At 48.2% G+C, this 22,187-nt stretch overlaps 1 long non-coding RNA gene across 14 annotated transcripts in view; it reads left to right on the forward strand.

Moving 5' to 3' along the window:
* Nucleotides 1–22,187, forward strand: part of LOC132343376 (uncharacterized) — a 95,015-nt gene that overhangs the window by 49,317 nt on the left and 23,511 nt on the right. For 6 of the 14 annotated variants that reach the window (XR_009492190.1, XR_009492202.1, XR_009492198.1 and 3 more), the window contains exons 4-5: nucleotides 1,398–1,605; nucleotides 8,219–8,423. The exons of 2 other annotated variants lie outside the window; for them this stretch is intronic. This is a non-coding gene — a long non-coding RNA (uncharacterized lncRNA). The remainder of the gene's footprint in view (nucleotides 1–1,397; nucleotides 1,606–8,218; nucleotides 8,424–22,187) is intronic. 6 more of the 14 variants (XR_009492194.1, XR_009492193.1, XR_009492199.1 and 3 more) reach the window with 3 other exon arrangements.

Genomic DNA, 22,187 nt, shown 5'->3' on the forward strand with positions numbered 1-22,187 from the left:
CTGGCCCCTTCCTAGCTGTGCAACCCAGGACAGGCAGTGAGCCTCTCTGAGCTTGTTTCCTCCTCTGGAAAATGGGACCGCCAGCCTCTCCCCTGCCCACCGCTGGGTCTGTTATGAGCACCCAGCCTGGCCCTGAGTGTGGGGGTCCAGCCCTTCTGGACAGATCACTGTGCTGTGTAAACCAAGCCTGCTGGGAATTTGTCTGGCTCCTTTGACTTCGGGCATCACAGTGAGATTTCTGAAAAAGCTCCCTGGCGTCAGGGAGATGTGCCTGGCTGGGTAAATGCCCAGGGATTTGTGGTGGAGCCTTGGGCAGGCTGCTCACTGCTGGGTGATGTTTGTCAGGGAAGCTGGTCACGTTGTTGGCCGGAGGCAGCCTCTGGCGGTCACAAGCACAGCGTGGCCATGTCTCCGGGACATGCCTGCCGTGGGGCCACCTCCCTGCCGTGTCCCTGAGGTTTCATCCCAGCCACTGCCTGTCATGGTGGGGAGAGAACCAGGTCCCTCACTCCACTAATCCCTTCCTGACACTCATGTGAAGTCTGGGAATTCACTCTGCTTCTGAATGGATGGGCAGCCAGGGTCAACAGCCGGCCCCAGGTTTCTTTCTTCCTCTTTTGACATTTTTGCCACACCTCGTGGCATGTGGGATCTTATTTCACCGACCAGGCAATCAAACCCACACTCCTTGCATTGCAAGTGCAGAGTCTTAACCACTGGAGCAACCAGGAAGCACCCAGGTTTTTTATGGAGGGCTCAGATTGGAGATTTCATCTTGGGTCCAAGACATTTATTAAACCTTGCCTGGAGAATTCCCTGACTAGGATCCCACAAGCTGCGTACCATGGCCAACAAACAAACAAAATGAAACAAAAACAAAACCTATTGAGATCAAAAATAAATAAATAAAAATGAAACTTGCCGGGTTTGGGCTCCTGCCAGAAGGGCCTGAGCTGCCTTTAGTGAGGAACAACTATGTCCACAGTGATCGCTGCTTTTCATGTGTGAAAACTGCGCCTGAGCGGTTTTCTTGAAGGTTGGGAAGGATAGGGGCAGAGCCACAGCTGCTGGCTGGCCCGGGAACATACCACTGTTTGTAACAGGTAGGAGCTGAAAGGGGCTTGAGGTTCATTGTGGGCGGCCTCTCATTTTATTTTATTATTTATTAATTTATTTAATAAGTAAATAAATTTATATTTCATTTTAATTGGAGGATAATTACTTTACAATATTGAGATTTTTTTGCCATACATCAATATGAACCAGCTGTAGGGGTACATGTGTCCCCCCCATTTTGAACCCAACATCCCTCCCACCCTATCCCTCCAGGTGTCACAGAGCATCAACTTTGGGTGCCCTGCTTCATACATCAAACTCACACTGGCCTTTCATTTTAGATGCAGAAACAGAGGCTCGAGAGAGAAAGGAACCTGCCCAAATCCCAAAGCCAGGCTGGAACCCAGGACTCCTGACTCCCATCTGCAGAATGTCCAGAGTGGAGGTGTGACGATTACCAAGATGCTTTGCATGGAGGCGTCTGTTGCTACTCACAGGAAGTGCTTGGTAGAGCATGGCTTAGCCACACCTCAGTTCAGTGCTTACCAGGTAGCTTTCTGTTTAACACTGACTCCTCTGCTGGGAGAAATGGCCAGGCTGCCATGTGGATTCAGTTGATGGCCTTGAGGGGATGCAGTGAGCACCCTCCCACCTCCCAAGGAGTTTCCTTGGCTTCAGGGAGTGCTGCCTGTCTCCTGTGAGCCTCCCTGGCATGTGCCCTTCCCAAGTGCTGTTAGTCAGACCCGAGCCTGGCAAGCACACCAAGGTTTCATCCTGCTGCTGACAGGGTGCTAACAGCAAGCCCTTCAGGTGGCTGCCAGAACTGTCCCGGTGGTTTAGCCTCCTGGCCATGTACTAAATCTTTCATAAGCCCCACTTCAGGGACCAGAAACCTCATCAGTGAAAGTCACACAGGTCACCCTGGGCAGCTTCTGCTGAGGAAGAGGAGTGAGCGGGGGTCTGTGGATGCAGGAGGGCAGAGGAGACCCTGGGTCCCCTTTGGAGGTTCCCACCCCCTATGGACTCTCTGCCTCTGATTCTCCAGAGGCCTTCATGGGCCCCTTGAGGTCTATGGAGAAAATTCAGAGGATCCATGAAATTGGGTGGGAAAAAATTTTATTTTTTAATTTTCATAGCTTCAAACTAGAATTGAGCTTTGCCTTTCATTATGAATGCAGTGGAAATGCTGCACCATGTCAGCAGACCCGGTGATTTTGTGGCTGTCCAGAGAAATCAGGCATTTTCATGTCACACTGAAGTTCCTTCCTGATATCTCATAAATATCCTATACCCAGATCACCACTTCAAAATTCCAGGCAGAGGTCTGCCATTTTGTTCCTTGAGTTGCTAATGAAGACACATACGAATTGCCATATCACAGTTTTCTCATAATTTGATAACTGCATTTGCAACATAATTGGTTTCCTTTGTAATCCTATGCATTTCCTTTTATGCAGGTAAAAATATGACTTCCATAGCTGCATTAGACTACCAAAGGGGTCCAGGGCACATACAATGTTAAGATTCTGTTTTAGATAATTACCAGCAATCTTCCTCATCTCGACATCACATAAAAGTAGAAACTGTGTTCTCATTGATAGCTTCTTGGACTTCTTCCTTCATTCTGCTGCCTTGAACTCAGTGCTCAGGGCTTTGATCTGTGCTGATTCTTTTTTTGTATATATTTATTTCACTTGATTTCGTAGCAGACAGCTGTGTCTTATGCCATCATCACTGGCTTTTGCTGCCCTCTTGTGGTCACAATGATGCCCGCTCCCAAGGACAAGCTGGGAAGGCTGGGGCAGGCCACTTGGTCCATGCCTGGGTGAGCAAGGACAAAGCCATTCACAGTGGTGACCCAGGTCAGTGTCCACTCTCGTTCATGGTTCTGACAGCTGCACTTGGACTTCAGCCCAAGAAGACAGGAACTTGCTGTGTTCCTGAATTCCCCTGATTTGTCCTCATCTTTCCCAGAGGTCCCAGGAGTTAAGGTCCTGGACAAGACCCAGATTCCGGCAGCGGTACCAGGGCTGGGCTTGCAGATGCCCTTCAGGTTTTAAGGCAATGCCCTTGTTTGTAGAGCCAGCCTCACCCATTAGTCCCTGTGAACGTCAAATGAAGCTGGGGTAGGGGAAGCAGGTGGTAGGGAATGTCAGCTGAGTTGTTTGTCTTGAGATTTGAAATCATAGTAACCACTAATCTAGGCTATTGTTTGGTGGCGTATTTGAGCAGGGGACGGCTCCTTCCAAATGTTAACTTGAACTGAAAGCCATTGATCCCCAGTGTATTAACTCAATCTGACAGCAAGTGAACAACAGATCCAAGTGTAGAATCTTCCCAGGCCTCTTGGAGGCTCTCAGAGGCCTGATGAGAGCTTGGGATTTAGGCCTTGGGTGAGAGTCAGAGTTCAGCATAATTGAACTCGCTCAGCTGCATAACAAACAAAATCAGACAAAGCCTGCATTCTGTAAAAATGCAGGTGACACTTGCCAACTCGCTCACAGAAAGATGGTCTCAGGACCACCCAAAGCAAAGTGTCTGCTGAGTTGTTTTATCATTAGTGGATGGATGGTACCCAGCACACCCATCTTTGCTGTCCTTTTTGAGTACTGATGGCCAATGGTAGGGACACTGTTAGTGGTCAAGCCACAGAGTTTCTGTCTGGGTCATGTGACAGTCTGTAGCAAGATAAACTCAAGATCGCTGGCTTTGTTAGTGATCTGTATGATAGCAATGCTGAGCAAAAACTGCCTGCAAGTCTGCCCCAGAAATCATACTAGGCATTTCAGATTCCATGCTCTGAAACTGGGGCTTCCCTGGTGGCTCAGACAGTAAAGAATCTGCCTGCATTGTGGGACACCCGGGTTCGATCCCTGGTTCGGGAAGATCCCCTGGAGAAAGGAACGGCAACCCACTCCAGTATTCTTGCCTGGAGAATCCCATGAACAGAGGAGCCTGCGGGGCTACAGTTGCAACTATTCTTCTCAAAATGGATTAGAAGTCAGCACACATCCTGGGCTGTTAAAGAGACTTCTGGCCTCTTCCCCATCCTTCTCCAATGCAATTTACAGCAATTCTGTGACTGGAGTTCCTCTTGGAGAAAGAACCATAAACTACTCAATGGGTCCAAATTGGATTGTACCAGCCAGTACAAAACCCTGTGGGATTCACTTTCTTTTTCCATCAGAAGAACTGTTGGGCATCAGAGATCTTTCCAAACCTGACTACAGGGAGGTTGTGGTGTGTCAGCCTGGGCGTGTTCCAGTGTTCTGGCCTTCTCAGCTGACCAGTCTCAAAGCTGTCGGCAGCTGCATTATGTCTGGGCTTAAGGGGGCTGTTACTCTGACCTAGGAGAGAATTGGGTGGGTCTCCAGTTCCTGAGTGAATAAGGTTTATGGTGCAATGACTTAAGGGGCTTCCCTGGTGGCTCAGAATCTGCCTGAAATGCAGGAGACAAGTTCGATCCCTGGGTAGGGAAGATCCCCTGGAGAAGGGAATGGCGACCCACTCCAGTATTCTTGCCTGGAGAATCCTATGGACCTGGTGGGCTGCAGTCCATGGGGTCGCAAAAGGTTGGACATGATGGAGTGGCTAAGCACTGACACTTAAGAAATAAAGCAAATGGCTAAGCAATGACTTAAGAAATAAAGTCATAAAACACAGGAGTGCAGCCCACAATGAAGATCTGTTTTCATTCTTTTCATTCCAGTGCTGGGCCCCACCATAGGAGCTTGACTTTCAGCTCAAAAATGGTTTTTTTTTTTCCTTTTTCTTTTTTTTAAACTGAAATATAGTTGATTTATTGGGTTGGCCAAAAAGTTTGTTTGGGTTTTTCATACCATCTTTCAGAACTGAATGCAAAGTTTTTGGCCAGCCCCATACAATATCGTATTAGTTTCTGGTATATTTCTATCAGCAAAGGCGAACAGCCCATTCCAACAGAAGGACCAAAGTGTTGCTTGACCTTTGGAGACATTTTTGGACGTTGGTGGAGCTTTGAAAGCCAAAGTGAAGACAAGCAGCTAAACGAAGCATTTCACATGGTGTTTGTCAGATACTGGTCAGTCCAGTTTTTCGAAGGCTGAGGGTGATATTACAATAAAGTGACACACGAGGGCGCCCTAGCTAGCACACAGTTAGGTAGGGATGTGACAGAAACATTAAAAATAACTGTTGCAGCCCATTGTCCTAGACAGAAGAAAATTCTAGCCAGGTTAGCCTGGCTTATATTACAAATAATAGAATTTAGTGCTACTTTCAATTTATTTTTCAAGCTTTTATGGAAGCTTGGCTATCAGAATAACCTCATGAGAGGGGAAGATTATCTCTAAAATGTTGAGGAGGCATAAACACCAAGATACACAGGATTCCATTCATTTGTTTATTTCATGTAAACATACTGGAAACGTACTGTGTGCCCAGATCTTAGGAGTGAGATGCTGCAGGAGACAGGATGTAGTCCTCAGGGAGCCTGTGGTAGTTTCCGAGTGTGTACTCGTGTATACACACACCCACCCAGTGGCAGTAAATATCTTCCCACACGTAGGTCTCAGCCCTCTCCTTCCCCTGCCAGGGGAATGCCCTGCAGAAGGGCTCTCACTGCAGCCACTGTCCCAGCACATGGTAACCCTTCAGTTCTGGCTTTCAGTAGCATATTTGATTGTAAATGAGAACAAATGACACCATTGGTCAGGGATCACCTTGAATCTTCCTGCTGTTGTTGTTCAGACGCTAAGTCGTGTGCGACTCTGTGACCCCTTGGACTGCAGCATGCCAGGCTTCCCTGACCTCCACTATCTCCTGGAATTTGCTCAAACTCATGTCTGCTGAGGTGGTGATGCCATCCATCTTGTTCTCTGTGGTTCCCCTTCTCCTTCTGTCTTCAATCTTTCCCAGCATCAGGGTCTTTTCCAATGAGTCAGTTCTTCACATCAGGTGGCCAAAGTATTGGAGTTTCAGCATCAGTCCTTCCAATGAATATTCAGGGTTGATTTCCTTTAGAACTGGCTAGTTTGATATCCTTGTTGTCCAAGGGACTTTCAAGAAAATTCCTGCTCAGACTTCAGTATTTAAACTTTTATTAGCAATAGATTAAGTGCTACACATCTCACAACTGATGGATCAAAACCCAATGTCATACTCGAACTGATTGTTCTAATGTGTGATGGCTTTAGAGTGACCAATTTTAGGTTCTGTCCAAAACACATAAAACCAATGATTGGATTCATCAAAATCCTTACTTCTTATCCTTTACATCAAGGCTAAAAATTAATTTAGAACGCTTGAGGTTCTAACTTAATTGTTAGAACCTATTGTCAATAGGTTTTCCTTCTGCAATTGCCTGACTTTGGCTTTCTGTTAGGTCTGAGAAATTTTACTGTTTTCTGTGAGATCCAAGATGCTGTTACTTGCTCAGTTCATATCTGCATTCACTGAGCAGTTATTGTGTGCACTTGTGAAATGAAAAGGCAATGGTCCCTCTTCCCTGGAAACATACAGAGGAGTGGAGATGGAGTACTCAAGGATGATAATGACACTGAAGAAAGCAGAAGGTCTAAATGAAGTATAGTGAGGATTAAGCACCTAACGGAGAAGGCGATGGCACCCCACTCCAGTACTCTTGCCTGGAAAATCCCATGGACGGAGGAGCCTGGTGGGCTGCAGTCCATGGGGTCGCGAAGAGTCAGACACGACTGAGTGACTTCCCTTTCACTTTTCACTTTCATGTATTGGAGAAGGAAATGGCAACCCACTCCAGTGTTCTTGCCTGGAGAATCCCAGGTATGGGGGAGCCTGGTGGGCTGCCGTCTATGGGGTCGCACAGAGTCGGACACGACTGAAGTGACTTAGCAGCAGCAGCAGCAAGCACCTAACAGGCCAGGGTCAAGGACATGAGAATGAATAAGATACAGCACCTGGTTCAGTGATGCAAACCATCCTTCCCGAGGGCTTACACTGGGCCAGGCACTTTGTTAGACACTTTCACGTGCATTTTCCAGCTCGGTTCTTACAACAACCATAGGAGGCATTATCACTTTATAGTTAAGGAGGCAGGTTTAGAGAGGACAAAGGCACATCTCAAGCTCAGGTGGGTTCGCCACGCTAAAGCCATGTTCTTAATGACTACACTACAGTGTATCGCACTGCCTGGGATCTAGTAGGGAAGAGTTTTCAAAAGGACAAAATTAGCATAAACTAAAGCAAAATATATGGGATATGAGAAAAATAGAAACTGTTCAGAGAGAGTTGCATGTGTGTGTGCTAAGACATTTCATCATGTCCAACTCTTTGTGACCCTATGGACTGTAGCCCACCAGGCATCTCTGTCCATGGAATTCTCCAGGCAAGAATACTGGAGTGGGTTGCCATTCCCTTCTCCAGGGGATCTTCCTGACCCAATGATCAAACCCACATTTTCTGTGGCTCCTGCATTGCAGGTGGATTCTTTACCGCTCTGAGGGGAAGCCCCTGAGAGAAAGCTGCTGCTGCTGCTGCTAAGTTGCTTCAGTCGTGTCCGACTCTTTGCAACACCATAGACGGCAGCCCACCAGGCTCCCCCGTCCCTGGGATTTTCCAGGCAAGAGTACTGGAGTGGAGTGCCATTGCCTTCTCCAGTGCATGAAAGTGAAAAGTGAAAGTGAAGTCGCTCAGTCGTGTCCAACTCTTTGCGATCCCATGGACTGCAGCCCACCAGGCTCCTCCATCCATGGGATTTTCCAGGCAAGAGTACTGGAGTGGGGTGCCATTGCCTTCTCCGTCAGAGAAAGCTACTTGTTAGCAAATCTAACATCTGCTGCAAAGTAGTTAGATTGCTTGAAGGGTTCAGCAATTGTAAGGGTAAGGATAATTAAGGGTTCAGCAGGTCCTTTCTGATATCCATGGGATAGCATTGAAAGAAACTACAGCCCCAGCTGTAGCGGTGGGTACTTCATTTCTTTCTGCACATTTAACATATCATCACTTTCCTGAAACTTGGGGTCCCCTGTTAAAATGGAACTTGATTTAGCCATAAGCCAACTTGTCCTGCCCTGGTGCCAGTAATGGTGTAAGGAGTCCTAATGGGTGAGTCCAGGCGTGGGTGCCATCTTTTCCTATCAACTTGATGGAACGGACAGGTTTGATGAAATGGGCTGGGCTCAGTCACTCCTGTTGTGTGCCTTAGAGACCCCACTGGCTTTCACCAGCACACCAAGGTTGCACAGTTACAACCAACCTGAAGGGTACAGCAACTCCAACCAGACATCTCACCCCTGAGGGAATTCCAGAGAGCCATCACATTTCCCAGGATCCTTTGCACTACAGCATGGCATCAGCTGCAGCCATTCAGAGAATCAGCGAACTGGAGATGATAATTGCCATCGACCCAGGTAACAAGCCAGTCACAGCTGCAGACATAGAGAACAGACTTGTAGACACAGACAGGGAAGGGGAGGGTGGGACAAAATTGAGAGAGTAGCACTGAAACGCATATATTACCATTTGTAAAATTAGACAGCCAGGGGAAATTTGCTCTAGGACACAGGGAGCTCAAATCCAGTGCTCTATGACAACCTAGAGGGGTGGGATGGGGTGGGAGGTGGGAGGGAGGTTCAGGAGGTAAGGGACATATGTTTTCCTATGGCTGATTCATGTTGTATAGCAGAAACCGGCATAATATTCTAAAACAACTATCCTCCAATTAAAAGTAAATTTAAATTAAAAAAAAAAAACAAAAAACAGTAACCAAGCAGTCATACCTCAGAGACCTAGAGAAAGTCATCAATTATGTAATGTTCAGGGGGAAAAGCAGCAAGCAAACTCTATCTACAGTATGACTTTTTAATGCTAGTATTATGTATGGATCCTGAAAAGGTAAATGCAGCAAAATACTGATGATGGTGATTGTGATTGTGGATGATTTTTGTTTTCTTCTAATGTTTTTCTCCCAAATTTTCAACACTAAACACATGAGAGTTTGAGAGGCGGGCACATTCCCATCCAGAACTAAACTGGGGTTGAATAGGGAGGAAAAGGGGAGAAATGTTTCCTACATCATCAACTGCCACCGTTTACCCCGTGTCATCGGTTATATAATATTGTCCCTAATCTTTCTCTATTGTGTCTTTGTCCAGGGTTGGTGTAGACTAGATTTTGTGTGCCAAGCAGCTGAGACAGGACTGGAGGGTTGAGTTTCTTCTCCTTGGGGGATCCTGGTGGGGCGGGACCCTGCAGAGACAGTCTTATAACAGTTTGCAGCCAACATGTATATTGTTTACGGTGCCTCGGAGGACAGTCTTTTGAAAACTTCTGACTTTCTAGACATGATATAGCATTGGTGGAGTCCAGTAGGGGTCTGCTGGTTCCAGTTAGGAGGAGGTTTGCTGAGAGCTGGTTGAGGGGCTTTGAACTCCCAGCAACATCTTCATTTAAGAGCTGAATTGCTAATCCCAGATGGCCAACAGAGGGCGCCATTGTGCGTAGAAAAATTCAATCTGTTTTGCTGGCAAAGGCTCAGGAAAGAAATAAGGTGTGGACCTCACAGCCACTCCCCACCTGCTTCCTCATCAGTGTAACAGGGGTAATGAAAATTATTCCTCCTCCTTGAGGGTGTAATAGGCAATAAGAATAATCAGTTCAGTTCAGTTCAGTCGTTCAGTCGTGTCCGACTCTTTGCAACCCCATGAATCGCAGCACGCCAGGCCTCGCTGTCTATCACCAACTCCCGGAGTTCACTCAAACTCACGTCCATCAAGCTGGTGAAGCCATCCAGCCATCTCATCCTCTGTCGTCCCCTTCTCCTCCTGCCCCCAATCCCTCCCAGCATCAGAGTCTTTTCCAATGAGTCAGCTCTTCACATGAGGTGGCGAAGTATTAGAGTTTCAGCTTTACCATCAGTCCTTCCAATGAACAACCAGGACTGATCTCCTTTAGGATGGACTGGTTAGACCTCCTTGCAGTCCAAGGGACTCTCAAGAGTCTTCTTCAACACCACAGTTCAAAAGCATCAATTCTTCAGTGCTCAGCTTTCTTTGTGGTCCAACTCTCACATCCATACATGACTACTGGAAAAACCATAGCCTTGACTAGGCAAACCTTTGTTGGCAAAGTAATGTCTCTGCTTTTGAATATGCCATCTAGGTTTGTCATAACTTTCCTTCCAAGGAGTAAGCATCTTTTAATTTCATGGCTGCAATCACCATCTGCAGTGGTTTTGGAGCCCCAAAAAATAAAGTCTGACACTGTTTCCACTGTTTCCCCCATCTATTTCCCATGAAGTGATGGGACCAGATGCCATGATTTTCGTTTTCTGAATGTTGAGCTGTAAGCCAACTTTTTCACTCTCCTCTTTCACTTTCATTAAGAGGCTTTTTAGTTTCTCTTCACTTTCTGCCATAAGGGTGGTGTCATCTGCATATCTGAGGTTATTGCTATTTCTCCTGGCAATCTTGATTCCAGCTTGTGCTTCTTCCAGCCCAGCGTTTCTCATGGTGTACTTTACATATAATTTAAATAAGCAGGGTGACAATATACAGCCTTGACGTACTCCTTTTCCTATTTGGAACCAGTCTGTTGTTCCATGTCCATTTCTAACTGTTGCTTCCTGACCTGCATATAGGTTTCTCCAGAGGCAGGTCAGGTGGTCTGGGATTCCCATTTCTTGAAGAATTTTCTACAGTTTATTGTGATCCACACAGTCAAAGGCTTTGGCATAGTCAATAAAGCAGAAAGAGATGTTTTTCTGGAACTCTCTTGCTTTTTCATAGGTATCAGCTAATCAGTTTCACTCTAGGCCAGGCATATCCTTAAAATATTTACATGTTTCAACTTATTATACTGTCCCAGTGACTTGATGAGGCAGCTATTATTAACCTACTTTAACAGATGAGGAAACTAAGGCATATAAGGCTAAGAAATTTACCCAAGTCCACATACCTAGATGGTTGAGGCAGAACTTGAACCCACACCCACTAACTCCAAGGCCCATGATCAGTAGGTATCGGATACTGCATATTAAAAAGCAAAGACATCCCTTTGCTGACAAAGGTCCATCTAGTCAAAGCTATGGTTTTTCCAGTAGTCATGTACAGATGTGAGAGTTGAACCATAAAGCTGAGCACCAAAGAATTGATGCTTTTGAATTGTGGTATTGGAGAAGACTCTTGAGAGTCCCTTTCTTAGACAGCAAGGATATCAAACCAGTCATTCCTAAAGGAAATCAGTCCTGAATATTCATTGGAAGGACTGATCCTGAAGCTGAAGCTCCAGTACTTTGGCCACCTGATACAAAGAGCCGACTCGTTGGAAAAGACCCTGATGCTGGGAAAGATTGAAAGCAAAAGGAAAAAAAGGGCGGCAGAGGATGAGATGCTTCAACAGCATCACCGACTCAATGGGCATGAGTTTGAGCAAACTCTGGGAGATGGTGAAGGACAGGGAAGCCTGGCATGCTACAGTTCATGGGGTCTCAAAGAGTTGGACCCAACTTACTGACTGAAGGACAACAACATTGGAATCTAAGTCTAAATGCTGTGTCACAGTTTCGCCTGGGCAGTGAAAAGAATCCTCTTGGCTCATACCTCATTTCCTCTTCTGCACCTTCTTGTGGGCTGTGGTTCCAGAACTGCAAGTTCTTTGTACTTTGAATGTTTGGGGAAGGCACTTGGGATGTCCCTGCTGGCCCACGTGACACCTGTTTCCCGAGCAGATACGTGCTTGATGGTGGCAAGGGCCCCGTGGAGAGCAGAGCAGTGAAGCCAGCTGGGGAATTTGATCATCCGGGCCAGGCTCCCAGGACCCAGGCAGAGCCGACCATGGTGATGTTAGGGTGGCAGCCACTTAGACCATGCCTGTGCCGGCTTGTGCAGCTGTCAGCCTGGGTGCCCTTTGCTGTTGGCCAGCACTCGCCCAGAATCCGATGGTGCAGGTCAGCCTTAAAAATGTCTGCTCTCTAGAGAACAGACTTGTGGACATGTGGGGGAAAGAGAGGGTAGGACGGATTGAGAGAGTAGCATTGAAACATGTTCGTTACCGTATGTAAAATTAGACAGCCAGGGGAAATTTGCTATATGACGCAGGAAGCTCAAATCCTGTGCTCTATGACAACCTAGAGAGGTGGGATGGGGCGGGAGGTGGGAGGGAGGTTCAAGAGCAAGGGGACATATGTATACCTCTGGCTGATTCATGTCGATATATGGCAGAAACCAACCCAATATTATAAAGCAATCACCCTCCAATTAAAAATAAATAAAATTTAAATTTTTAAAAAGTAAGACCAAAAAAATAAGATGTCTGCTCTCTTCTCTGGGCCTGGAAGCAAAGGTTGCCCCCCAGTTACAAGGGGTCTGCAGTAACAAAGCTTCCTGTGACGTCACAGGGCGTAGTTTTTTGCTTGTCCATTGGTTAGGTTGTTCATTCATTCATTCTGCAGAGAACACAGTTTCTTTTACATGCAAAAGCACAGTAAATTTGGGATATGTGTTCAACAAAAATACACCTTTGAGGACTCACGCATACAGAGAGGTGACTGCTCCTGTCTGCGTAGACACAGAGTATCTGACATAGTTGGCCTTCTGGGTGAAAACATTTAGAAAATCTGCAACACTTGCTCTCACCAACATTCTTATCCAAGCTGACAGCCCTCCTGCTAGTACAAGTGTCATGAGGGAAGATGTATTCCGAATTCTGCCATTGGCTCAGATTAAAAAAAAAAAGTAACTGGGAAGTAAATTCACTGCAGACCCAGTGCTCCGGCTGCTTAATACAAATGCTCCAGGAGGTCATCCACAGCAACCCCCTCAGCGCTTGTGCAGACGCTGTGTCAAGGCTTGAGGGAGGCTCGGGGGAGAGGCAGATTAATGACTGTCCGGATATGCCAATATTGACTTTTAAGGAACATCTTTAATCCTTAAGAAAAACAGAGACTCCCAATTCCCACTGTATTAAATAAGCAGACGTAAGATTGATGGCCGTGTACTGAACACTAGTCGCTCGGCATAATAATAGAGCCACTCGGTCATTTTTGAGAGGACATTGGCTGGCATTTGAGGTGTCTGGGGCAGATGAAGTGCCGGGTTGATCATCGTGATGTTTGTATTAATAATAACATCATCATAGGTGGAGGGACTGCTTTCAAGCTGACAAGTTTCAAGTTCCCTATTCTATTGGCGCTCACCACATCCTATGAAATGGGTTATGTTCCCGTTTTTTCCCCTTAAAATGTTATATTCGTCTCCCCACTTATCAACAGTGGAGAGAAACTTTAATCCATGTTTATTGTAGAAATATCAGAACCATGAAAGAAATGAGGCAACAAAGATAACCGTGATCCCATCACAATTAATCATTATTAACATTATTATTTGTTAGTGGTAACCATTAAATAACCATTATTTTATGTTTGTCCTTAAAATCTTTTTCTTCAGTCTTGATCCTATAAGACTGAGTATGTATATGTGTTGCGTGTTAGTCACTCAGTCGTGTCTGACTCTTTGGACCCCATGGAATATGGAATGCAGCCCGCCAGGCTCCTCTGTCCAGGGGATTTCCCAGGCAAGAATACTGGAGTGGATAGCCATTTCCTTCTCCAGGGGATCTTCCTGACCCAGGAATTGAACCCAGGTCTCCTGTATTACAGGCAAATTCTTTCCCATCTGAGCCACCAGGGAAGCACTCACTATATGTGTCTGTATATATATATATATATGAATATATATATCATATATATGAATATATGTATCATATATATGAATCATTGTTGTTATTGTTTAGTCACTAGGTCATGTCCAACTCTTTGTGACCCCATGGACTGTAGCCCACTAGGCTCCTCTGTCCATGGGATTTCCCAGCCAAGAACACTGGAGTGAGTTACCATTTCCTTCTCCGATAGTGGAATCACTGTGATCCTATTTTAGAACTTGCTTCTATCCCTTTTAAATATATTTTAAACACCCTTCTGTATCATTAAGTAGTCTCCACAACATCCTTCATAATGTTTGCATAGAATTCTATTTCATGAATGTTCTACCATTTTATTAATAGCAGATTGTTGGACACCACAGACAGTGCTGCAGAGAACAACTTTCTGACCACATTTGCAGACCCATGAGCACTTTAGTAGAATAAATACCCATGAGCACTTTAGTAGGATAAATTCCTGGAAGTGAATTGCTGGCTCCAGTGGAATGTACACGCTAAGGTACAAATCACCCTCCAGGGAAATGTTCCCATTTCCACTCCCTCGGGCGGTATGTGAGGGGCCCTGGCCTCTCAGCCTTCCTTCACCTGGAGCACTCTCTAGCTCCATGTAAGAAAACTGACATTCAGAGCGGTCAAGGGAGGAGGCCAGGGTCCCACAGCTGCCCAGGGACGAGGCCAGGGTCACAGAGCTGCGATACATCAGCACCTGGACTTGAATGTGTGAGTTTCCAGATGCTGAACTTGGAGCTGCTCCTCTATAGCCAGGATCCACACCCTGTGCTCCTCTATGTGGTCCAGGCACCTTGAATGCAAGCCCACTGGGTTCCTCAGGCCCCTCCCCTTTCTACCAGCCGCTGCTGGGGTGGGTGGGAGTTCTAAATCACATTGCCCCCTTCCACGGCACAGATATGCCCCGAGGTGCCCCGAGCGTAGACAAAGGCGCTGCTGTGTGTGAGGAGCCTCTGGGGCTGTGCTGCCTTCTGGGGCTGGCTTGGGAGCCACGGTGACATCTGCAAGATGCAGCTGGTCCCCCGCCCGAACCCCCAGGTGAACTGCAGCTGCAGTGGGTGCTCCCAGCATATGGGCTTCCCACCTGGGCCTCAGGTCTCTCTGCTCCTCCAGCAGGGCAGGCACAGCTGAAACAGCCGGGCATCCACACCCCGACAGGCAGCCTTCACCCAGCAGCGATGGAGGCGGTGCATACAGCCCAGTCTCCCTGTCCTCCAGCAGGACCATCCCCAAGGACTGGCTAAGGTACCACACAGTTTCTTAGAAGATCTCAAGCAGGACCAAGCCCCAGTTGCATTCAGAGTTAACTCACTCACACACACATCCTTTGGTGGCCTTTCACCTTCTTCCACCTTCTGACTTCTTTCCTGGGCTCACTCTCCACCGAAATTCATGCCCTCAAGCCCTTGTCTTAGGGTCTGCTTTGGGGGCCTCCCCAACTGGGACACCCCTAGTTCCCTTCCTTCGTCTGTGCTCCCTGTACAGATTGTTGTTGTTGGTTAGTCGTTCAGTCGTGTCCGACTCTTTTGCGACCCCGTGGACTGTAGCCCACCAGGCCCCTCTGTCCATGGACTTTCCCAGGCAAGAATACTGGAGTGGGTTGCCGTTTCCTCCCCCAGACGATCTTCCTGACCCAAGGAGTGAACCTGCATCTCGTCCATTGCAGGCGGATTCTTTTCCACTGAGCCACCTGGGAAGCCACCTGTATGGGTCACAGTTTGATAAACTGCTCTAACAAATGATTCCCAAGAGGCTTTGTGAAAACACAGCAGAAATGTGTGCCTCTCACACAAGAGTCCAGGGTGAGTTCTGCAGGGTGAGTGTTCTAGCTCAGCAGGAAGGGGATCTGATTCCCTGTCACTCGGGGACCCAGCAGCTCTGCATCTCGTCCTGAAACCCCCAGGGGGCGCTAGTTGTCAACATCCCAGTCCCTGGAAGTGGCCGGAGCTTGGAGGAGGGCCTGGAACTGTGTGCGTGGCCAGGCAGGGAGGAGGCCACATGACTCTACCCATGCCCCCTTCCTCCAGCTCTCTGAGAGTCTCCAGGAGAGAACCTGGTCTTGAGGCCATGCATACATGCTAAGTCGCTGCAGTGGTGTCCGACTTTTTGCGACCCTATGGACTAGCCTGCCAGGCTCCTCTGTCCATGGGGATTCTCCAGGCAAGAATAATGGAGTGGATTGCCATGCCCTCCTCCAGGGCCTGTTCCCAACCCAGGGAGAAAAACCACCTCTCTTAGGTCTCCTGCATTAGGCAGGCAGGCTCTTTACCACCAGCACCACCTGGGAATCCCAGTCTCGAGGCCACACTTAACTAAAAGAGAGGCTGGTGAGCCCCTTACCCAGTGATCATTCTCGACTGGACCAGGAGGGGTCTGCCACACCCCCAAATCCATTTCACAAACAAAGAAAAAACCCGAATGAGTGTTCACATAAAATTCTACTTGAAACACAGTTGCATGATTTTGTGATTTTACAGTAAGTCTCCTACATACAAACAAGTTCTGTTCCAAGAGTGTGTGCCTAAGTCCAATTTGTAAGTCCAACAACGTTAGCCTAGGACCCAGTTAACATGATCAGCTATTCAGTACTGTACTATAATAGGTTTATAATAGTTTTCACACAAGTAATACATAAAAAAATAAATAAATAAACATTTTTAATCTTATCATACACTAGTCCTGTACAACAGCTGGCATACAGGGGCTGGCATCGAGTGAACAGGCAAGAAGAGGTACTGACTGAGGAGGGAGAGGAGGTGGGAGATGGTAGAGCTGAAGGATCATCAACAATAGGAGACGGAGGGCAAGCTGCAATGTCACTCACGCCTAACAGATGGAATATGCGTTTGTGTCTTTGAAAGTTTGCAACTATAACATTCAAATGTAGGGGACATACTGTATTTCGTTTTTGTGTAATTTCAGGCAGCGGGGAGATGGGTGAGCTGTCTAGGTGAGCTGCTGCAGGCCTCCCTGGCACGGTCCCACGCCCGCTCTGTGCTCCTCACCACCATCTTCCCCATGTATTTCAACTACTGGCCTCCAGACCGCTTGCCAGGAGCCGTGGCCCTAGCCGCCTTCCTGCAGGCCTTGGAGAAGGGGTCCTCCATGGTCGTCAAGCAGAGAGACTTGAGTGTGCACAAGAAGCTTGTGGATGAGGCTACCGAGCAGGTGAAGTGAGGGGACGGGGTCCCCCTACACAGACAAGCCTTTGTGGGTGGAGGTGGAGGGAATCAGCGTTTGCAGAACTTCCGCCCAGCACCAGGCAGAGTGCTATGCACTCGGCACCAGGCGTTTTCCTTAACGCTCAGAACACCTCTTTGATATAAGCTGTATTATCCCATTTGGGGCTTCCCACGTGGCACTAGTGGTAAAGAACCCACCTGCCAATGCAGGACTCATAAGAGACATGGGTTTGATTCCTGGGTGGGTAAGATCCCCTGGGAGAGGGCATGGCAACCCACTCCAGTGTTCTCGCCTGGAGAATCCCATGGACAGAGGAGCCTGGCGGGCTACAGTCTATGCGGTCATTAAAAGTCAGACACAAGTGAAGCGACTTTCACTTCACTTTCATCCCCATTTTACAGATGAAGAGACTGAGATGCTGAGAGGTCCAGGTGATTTACCTAGCTGGGGCTGATGAGCTGGAATTTGAACCCGGGTCCGCCAGGCTCTGTGATCCCACTTGTGCATGTGCTGCCCTATGAGAGGCAGGGGTGACCTGCAGAGGACACTCAGCAACCCGGGACAACCCTAGACCCCCAAGTTAGGTGGTAGAATAGTCGAGGATAGAGGGGTCGAAAGGCTGAGACAGCCAGGGCCATAAGGCCCAAATAGGCCTAAGCTGCCCAGGTTCCTGGAGCACCCAGGTGGGCATCAGGGCCAAGAGTACCGCCCATGTGAGGCTGGGATGCTGGTGTCTGTAGGCTGGGACCACCTTGGCTGCAGGGTGGACAGCTGCCCCTCATCACTCTCCGTTCTGCGGTGATCCTTGGGCAGCAGCTGGAGGCCTGGTGACTCCAACCTGCTTCCTACTTCCTGTCTCTCTGTGTCCATTCAAAACGCATCTTTCAGACTTAGCCTCTAAAAAGGACTCCCACCCGTTGGGCACATGCTGAAGCACCTGCTGCATTCATTGTTGTTGTTTTTGTTCAGTTACTCAGTCGTATCCGACTCTTTGCAATCCCATGGACTGCAGCATATCAGGCTTCCCTGTCCTTCACCATCTCCCAGAGTTTGCTCAAACTCATGTCCATTAAGTCAGTGATGCCATCCAACCATCTCATCCTCTGTTGTCCCCTTCTCCTCCTGCCTTCAATCTTTTTCACATCAGGGTCTTTTCTAATGAGTTAGCTCTTTGCATCATGTAGCCGAAGTATTGGAGCTTCAGCTTCAGCAACAGTCTTTCCAATGAGTATTCAGGACTGATTTCCTTTAGGATTGACTGGTTTGGTCTCCTTTTACCGCTACATTAGAAGCTGCAAAAAGGCTGTGTCTGGACGTACAGAGTCCATTTCATACAACAAGTGTGTATTGAGTACCTACTGTGTGCCAGGCACTATTTAAGGCTCTTGAGACCCATGGCTGAACCAGACTGTGCTGTATTCTTTTCCTATGCTGTTTATGGTCTCCATTAGAATATATACTCCATGAAGCCTTCAGCATAGGAAAAGAATATAGTGTGTTGAAAGTTGAGACACTGAGGGGGAATGTGGACCAGGACCAGGAGAATGGGGATCGATGGGCCAGGGGGTGGGACTGGGGGGTGGGCTGCTGTCTTAAACAAGAGGGTCAGGGAAGACCTCCTGGAGAGGGTGCCTCCTTGAAGTAGATGCAGGAGTGAGGCCTGGGCTGGCTGCAGGAAGAGCGTCCCTGGGTGTGACGGTGGCCATCAGGGAGAGTAGAGGCCTGGCAGGCTTCAGACAAGACAGCAGGCAGATGACTGGCCTGGAGTGGAAGAGGAGGAGAGGAGTGGATGGAGGGCAGAGGTCACAGGGTCAGATGGGGGAGGGACTTGAGGGCCACTGTAAATAGCTGGGCTGCCCTGGGAGCCACAGAGTAGAGGAGGGTGGTGCCAGCTTAGGTTCTAAAGGATCCCTGGTGGCAACAGGGCCAAGGGGAGGGACAGGAGATGGGCCGGGTTATTGCAGGCAGGAGATGACAGTGGAGCCCTGTGGCCAGTCCTTCTGTTCCCTGGTGATTTCAGCCACAGCTGCGCTGGAAGCTCTGAGTCACACAGACCTGACCAGGCCCGTGCCCTTGGGGGATTCACCCAGCCAGGAAGTATGGGGGCTAATGCCTCCAGGGCTCCCTCAACCTGTGGAGGGTGGGTGCTAATGACTTGCCTCCCTGACTTTTGGAGACAGGGAACTGAGACCCCGTTGCCTGGAGCAGTGAGCTTGAAAATGCATGAACCCTCCTGTAGGCTTTTCCTCCTTCCTGCCCTCATGGTCCCTGCTCCCTCCTGGGCTCATCTCTCAAATAAACCACCTGCACCCAAGTCTTTGTCTCAGACTCTGGCTTCAGGGGACCCCAGAGAGACGAATGGTGTGGGTGGAGGTGGTGAGAAGTAGTCGGATTGGTCTCTGTTTTTGAAGGTAGACTTGTGATTTCTAGGTGGGTTGGAGGCAGGGATGAGACTGGGGACGAGATTGCTCAGAGGTTCGGGCAGTTACTGAGAGGATGGAGTTGCTGTGAACTGGGATGGGGAAGACTGCGGAGCAAGCCTGAACTTGTGCCGTGTTGGTGAGGGTGTGAAAGGGGGCGGCCGCTGTGGAAAACAGTATGGCAGTTCCTCAAAAAATTAAAAATAGAAAATACCGTATGATTCAGTAACTCCTCTTCTGGGTATGCACCCAAAAGAACAGAAAGCAGGGACTCAAATAGACATTTCCACACCCATTTGCACACCCAGCTATAGTGTTCACAATAGGCAAAAGGTGGAAATGACCCAAGCGCCCATTAACAAATGATGGGTAAACACAATTGGTCTATACATAGAATGGAATATTAGGCAGCCTTAATAAGGAAGGGACCTGTCTGGTGGTCCAGTGGTCAAGATTGTGCTTACAATGCAAAGAGTTCAATCCCTGGTCAGGGAACTAATATCACACATGCTGTGTGGCTCAGCCAAAAAATGGGGGGGGAAAAAGTTGAAAAAAAAGGGAAATAAATTTTTTTTTTTTTTAACAAGGAAGGAAATTCTGACACATGCTCCAGCACAAATAACCTTGAGGATATTGTTATTAGTTATGTTAGACTCTTTGGGACCCCATGGACTGTGGCCCACCAGGCTCCTCTGTCCATGGGATTTCTCAGGCAAGGATAATGGAGTGGGTTGCCATTTCCTTCTCCAGGGTATCTTCCCGACCCAGGGATCAAACCTGGGTCTCCTGCATTGCAGGCAAATTCTTTACCCTCTGGGCTACCAGGGAAGCCCCACACAAAGTAGTTAAAATCACAGGGACAAAAAGTAGAATGGCGGTTGCTAGGGACTAGGGGTGGGCCGCGGGAGGTAGTGTTTAGTGGGTTCAGGGGTTCAGTTTGGGAAGATGTAAAAGTTCTGGGGATCGATGATGGTGATACATTCACAATGATGTGAAAGTTCTTAATGCCAGAGAATGTACTCTTAAAAATAGATAAGATGGTAAATTATATGTTATGTATTTTACCACTGCTGCTGCTAAGTCACTTCACTCGTGTCCGACTCTGTGCGACCCCATAGATGGCAGCCCACCAGGCTCCCCCGTTCCTGGGATTCTCCAGGCAAGAACACTGGAGTGGGTTGCCATTTCCTTCTCCAATGCATGAAAGTGAAAAGTGAAAGTGAAGTCGCTCAGTTGTGTCCGACTCTTAGCAACCCCATGGACTGCAGCCTACCAGGCTCCTCTGTCCATAGGATTTTCCAGGCAAGAGTACTAGAGTGGGGTGCCATTGCCTTCTCTGGTATTTTACCACAATTATAATTTAAAAAAAATTTTTAAGAGTGTAAGTTGAGCTCAGGTAACTGTAAGTGTGGGTACCTATTAGACTTGCAAGTGGGAAAGGCAGGAGGCAGTCAGATCTACGAGTCAAGTTCAGGAGAGCTGTCTGGGCTGAAAAGAGAAACTGGAGAGCGGTTGGCATATTGATGGCTTCAAAGTCAAGATGCTGGATGAGATCATGGAGGAAATGAGTGGAGACTGAGAGCAGGACCCTGATGGCACCCAGGGACATTCCATGTGCGGGGTAGAGAGTAAGAGAGGGGGGCCTTCCTCTGAGAAGCACTGAAGAAGGAGGAAAACTAAGGACCCTGTTGTCATCAAAGAGAAGGGCCGTCGGCTGTGTCCACTGCTTCATAGGCCAGGGGGTGCTGGGGGTCTCTACCATCTGGCAGGGGGTTTCAGCTGCCCAGTTTCTCAGATGTCACTCTGCTTTCCTGTTCACCTGACCACCAAGGCTCAAGCTGGATGTCAGCTCAGAACTGGGTCTTGCCTAGTGGCAAGACCAAAGTGGCTTCGTACTTGGAATCGACTGTATTAAATTTTGCAGAATTTTTGTTTCATGTGGATGGAGAAAGTGGAAGCAATTTGAGCTTTTAATGGCAATGATTTCCTATCTTTTTAGAACTGAAGCCTGGGAAATGCTTAAAGAAGAAAGCTCAGGCATTGATTCCCAGCTTGAAGATAAATTGATACATCAATTCTTTACAGCTTAGGTATGGGGTCTCCTCTTGCCCCGACCTTCCTTGCCTAGGGTTTTTATCTCTCTGTGGCCCCCTTGGGGATATGCTATGTTCCCCGTCCTGTGAAGCTCCCTGGTGCCCTGTCTTACTAGTATCCTGTATCCTCTGTTCAATGTCAAAGAAACGAAGAGCCAGGCTTTACTCAGCACCTGCTTTTTGCCAGGCCCCCAGCCCAGTGCTTCACACACAACACACAGCTGGGTCCACAGCAGTCCTGAGAGGGGGCATGATAAACCCCATTCTGCTGAGGGGGAACCAAAACTCAGAGAGGTTCCATGACTTGCCCAAGGTCGCACAACCAGGAGCTGTTGTTTGGCTCTGCTCAGCGCCCTTGCCAGGCCAACAGGCTCCCCCTCGCAGCACACAGAGGAGCTGGGTCTTTTAGACTTATCATGATTGCCCCACACCCCCCAGGGTGTCATGTCACATATACTACTAGATTGAGCCTTGTGAGTATCCCCTGATGGACCGACTGGCCTCCTTGTCTTTCCCCCTAGAATCTGGGGGGGGGGAGGGTGGTGCTGGAGAGAGGGTACTTTAGGAACTCTGACAGTGATCTGACTCCTCACCCTCAGCTTGTCCCTGCTGCTGCTGCTGCTAAGTCGCTTCAGTCGTGTCCGACTCTGTGCGACCCCACAGACGGCAGCCCACCAGGCTCTGCGGTCCCTGGGATTCTCCAGGCAAGAACACTGGAGTGGGTTGCCATTGCCCTCTCCATTGTGTGAAA

The sequence above is a fragment of the Bos taurus genome, chromosome 21 (genome assembly GCF_002263795.3).
Source record: "Bos taurus isolate L1 Dominette 01449 registration number 42190680 breed Hereford chromosome 21, ARS-UCD2.0, whole genome shotgun sequence".
Lineage (NCBI taxonomy): Eukaryota > Metazoa > Chordata > Mammalia > Artiodactyla > Bovidae > Bos > Bos taurus.